This window comes from Triticum dicoccoides, chromosome 3A (genome assembly GCF_002162155.2).
Source record: "Triticum dicoccoides isolate Atlit2015 ecotype Zavitan chromosome 3A, WEW_v2.0, whole genome shotgun sequence".
Lineage (NCBI taxonomy): Eukaryota > Viridiplantae > Streptophyta > Magnoliopsida > Poales > Poaceae > Triticum > Triticum dicoccoides.
The window spans coordinates 117,147,881-117,152,693 of record NC_041384.1 but is presented as its reverse complement, the minus strand read 5'-3'; positions in this window follow the sequence as shown (position 1 = coordinate 117,152,693).

Below are 4,813 nucleotides of genomic sequence, written 5' to 3'. Positions count from 1 at the left end.
CCCCCCAGGCGCGCCCTCCACCCTCGTGGGCCCCCTGTTGCTCCACCGACGTACTTCTTCCTCCTATATATACCTACGTACCCCCAACCGATCAGATACTGAGCAAAAAACACTAATTCCACCGCCGCAACTTTCTGTATCCACGAGATCCCATCTTGGGGCCTGTTCCGGAGCTCCGCCGGAGGGGGCATCGATCACGGAGGGCTTCTACATCAACACCATAGCCCCTCTGATGAAGTGTGAGTAGTTCACCTCAGACCTACGGGTCCATAGTTAGTAGCTAGATGGCTTCTTCTCTCTTTTTGGATCTCAATACAATGTTCTCCCCCTCTCTTGTGGAGAACTATTCGATGTAATCTTATTTTTGCGGTGTGTTTGTTGCGATGAATTGTGGGTTTATGATCAAGTCTATCTATGAACAATATTTGAATCTTCTCTGAATTCTTTTATGTATGATTGGTTATCTTTGCAAGTCTCTTCGAATTATCAGTTTGGTTTGGCCTACTAGATTGATCTTTCTTGCAATGGGAGAAGTGCTTAGCTTTGGGTTCAATCTTGCGGTGTCCTTTCCCAGTGACAGTAGGGGCACCAAGGCATGTATAGTATTGTTGCCATCGAGGATAACAAGATGGGGTTTTCATCATATTGCATGAGTTTATCCCTCTACATCATGTCATCTTGCTTAAGGTGTTACTCTGTTTTCATTAACTTAATACTCTAGATGCATGCTGGATAGTGGTCGATGAGTGGAGTAATAGTAGTAGATGCAGGCAGGAGTCGGTCTACTTGTGTCGGACGTGATGCCTATATACATGATCATACCTAGATATTCTCATAACTATGCTCAATTCTGTCAATTGCTCAACAGTAATTTGTTCACCCACCGTAGAATACTTATGCTCTCGAGAGAAGCCACTAGTGAAACCTATGGCCCCTGGGTCTATCTTCATCATATTAATCTCCTAATACTTAGTTATTTCCTTTGCTATTTACTTTGCTTTTATTTTACTTTGCATATTTATCACAAAAATACCAAAAATATTATCTTATCATATCTATCGGATCTCACTCTCGTAAGTGGCCGTGTAGAGATTGACAACCCCTTATCGCGTTGGTTGCGAGGATTTATTTGTTTTGTGCAGGTGCGAGGATTCACCCTTGCCGTTTTATTCGCCCTCTCTCTCTATCATCCCTCTCTTTCTCTATTTGCCTCTTTTTGCCCACTTGCTTTTTCTTCGCTTGTGTGTTAGTTTGCTTGCTTGCCACTATGGCTCTACCTAAATTTGGTGATCTTCACCTTAAAAGGTTAGAAGAGATCGAAAGCAATGTCAGGAGTTTTATGGTTTTGCAATTTGAACATAATAGTTTCTTCAGAAACGAGCTTAAGGAACAGAAAAGTTTTATGAGTTTTATGAATAAAGAGCTTGATGATATGTCTAAAGAATTTGATGGTTTAAGATCCCAGATTGCTCGTCTTGAGAAATTGACTGCTGAAATTTCGGATAGGCAGGCTACCTTAGTTAATAGGATGGCCGCTAAACTAGATTGCTATGAAAATAAAGATGAAGATCTAAAAGTTATTCATGTGTCCCCTATTAAATCTTTGTTTTGCAATATGAATCCTGATAATGATGGGACTGAATATGATCCACCTTTACCTAGAAGGCGTTCCAAGAATTCGGAATTTTTTGATCTTGATGCTAAAATTGATAAAAGTGGGATTGAAGAAATTAAAACCCTAGATGTTGCTAAACCCACTATTATGGATTTCAAGGAATTTAACTATAAAATTGCTCTTTGATTGATTGTATTTCCTTGTTGCAATCCGTGCTAAATTCTCCTCACGCTTATAGTCAAAATAAAGTGTTTACTAAACATATCGTTGATGCCTTGATGCAATCTTGTGAAGAAAAACTTGAATTGGAAGTTTCTATCCCTAGAAAACTCTATGATGAGTGGGAACCGACTATTAAAATTAAAAATAAATATCATGAATGCTATGCTTTATGTGATTTGGGTGCTAGTGTTTCCACGATTCCAAAGACTTTGTGTGATTTGTTAGGTTTCTGTGATTTTGATGATTGCTCTCTAAACTTGCACCTTGCGGATTCCACTATTAAGAAACCTATGGGAAGAATTAATGATGTTATTATTGTTGCAAATAGGAATTGTGTGCCCATATATTTTATTGTTCTTGACATAGATTGCAATCCTTCATGTCCTATTATTCTTGGTAGACCTTTCCTTAGAACGATTGGTGCAATTATTGATATGAAGGAAGGAAATATTAGATTACAATTTCCATTAAGGAAAGGCATGGACACTTTCCTAGAAATAAAATTAAATTACCCTATGAATCTATTATGAGAGCCACTTGTGGATTGCCTACCAAATATGGCAATACGTAGATCTATCCTTGCTTGTTATGCCTAGCTAGGGGCGTTAAACGATAGCGCTTGTTGGAAGGCAACCCAATTTTATTTTTATTCCTTGATTTTTGCTCCTGTTTATTAATAAATAATTTATCTAGCCTCTGTTTTGGTTGTGTTTTTTTGTGTTTAATTAGTGTTTGTGCCAAGTAGAACCGTTGGGAAGACTTGGGGAAAGTCTTGTTACACTTGCTGTAAAAAACAGAAACTTTAGCGCTCACGAGAACTGCTGCCATTTGTATTTGGAAAGTGATATTTAGTTAATTATTTTTGAATATGATTAATAGATAAATTCCTCACGTCCAGCAATTTATTTTAGAATTTTTGGGGTTCCATATCTTGCGCTAGCTACAGATTACTACAGACTGTTCTGTTTTTAACAGATTCTGTTTTTCGTGTGTTGTTTGCTTATTTTCATGAATTTATGGCTAGTAAAATAGTTTATAAACCATATAGAAGTTTGAATACATTAGATTTAACACCAATATAAATAAATAATGAGTTCATTATAGTACCTTGAAGTGGTCTTTTGTTTTCTTTCGCTAACGGAGCTCATGAGATTTTCTACTTTGAGTTTTGTGTTGTGAAGTTTTCAAGTTTTGGGTAAAGATTTGATGGATTATGGAACAAGGAGTGGCAAGAGCCTAAGCTTGGGGATGCCCATGGCACCCCCAAGATAATCTAAGGACACCTAAAAGCCAAAGCTTGGGGATGCCCCGGAAGGCATCCCCTCTTTCGTCTACTTCTATCGGTAACTTTACTTGGAGCTATATTTTTATTCACCACATGATATGTGTTTTGCTTGGAGCGTCTTGTATGATTTGAGTCTTTACTTTTTAGTTTACCACAATCATCCTTGCTGTACACACCTTTTGAGAGAGCCATACATGATTTGGAATTTGTTAGAATACTCTATGTGCTTCGCTTATATCTTTTGAGTTATATAGTTTTGCTCTACTACTTCACTTATATATTTTAGAGCACGGTGGTGGATTTGTTTTATAGAAACTATTGATCTCTCATGCTTCACTTAGATTATTTTGAGAGTCTTAAATATCATGGTAATTTGCTTAAAATCCTAATATGCTAGGTATTCAAGATTAGTAAAATTTTCTTACGAGTGTTTTGAATACTAAGAGAAGTTTGATGCTTGATGATTGTTTTGAGATATGGAGGTAATAATATCAAAGTCGTGCTAGTTGAGTAGTTGTGAAATTGAGAAATTCTTGCGTTGAAGTTTGCAAGTCCCGTAGCATGCACGTATGGTAAAGGTTATGTAACAAATTTGAAACATGAGGTGTTATTTGATTATCCTCCTTATGAGTGGCGGTCGGGGACGAGCGATGGTCTTTTCCTACCAATCTATCCCCCTAGGAGCATGCGCGTAGTGCCGAGGTTTTTGATGACTTGTAGATTTTTGCAATAAGTATGTGAGTTCTTTATGACTAATGTTGAGTCCATGGATTATATGCACTCTCACCCTTCCATCCTTGCTAGCCTCTTCGGTACCGTGCATTGCCCTTTCTCACATTGAGAGTTGGCGCAAACTTCGCCGGTGCATACAAACCCCGTGATATGATACACTCTTTAACACATAAACCTCCTTATATCTTCCTCAAAACAGCCACCATACCTACCTATTATGGCATTTCCATAGCCATTCCGAGATATATTGCCATGCAACTTTCCATCATTCTGTTTATCATGACACATTCATTATTGTCATATTGCTTAGCATGATCATGTAGTTGACATAGTATTTGTGGCAAAGCCACCGTTTATAATTCTTTCATACATGTCACTCTTGGTCATTGCATATCTCGGTACACCGCCGGAGGCATTCATATAGAGTCATCTTTTGTTCTAGTATCGAGTTGTAATCATTGAGTTGTAAATAAATAGAAGTGTGATGATCATCATTTTCTAGAGCATTGTCCCAAGTGAGGAATTATAAAAGAAAGAGAAAGGTCATATATAAAAAAAGTCCAAATAAAAAAATGAGAGAAAAAGAGAGAAGGGACAATGTTACTATCCTTTGCCACACTTGTGCTTCAAAGTAGCACCGTAATCTTCATGATAGAGAGTCTCTTGTTTTGTCACTTTCATATACTAGTGGGAATTTTCATTATAGAACTTGGCTTGTATATTCCAACAATGGGCCTCCTCAAGTGCCCTAGGTCTTCGTGAGCAAGCAAGTTGGATGCACACCCACTTAGTTTCTTTTGTTGAGCTTTCATACATTTATAGCTCTAGTGCATCCGTTGCATGGCAATCCCTACTCCTTGCATTAACATCAATCGGTGGGCATATCCATAGCCCATTGATTAGCCTCGTTGATGTGAGACTCTCTCCTTTTTGTCTTCTCCACATAACCCCCCCCCCCC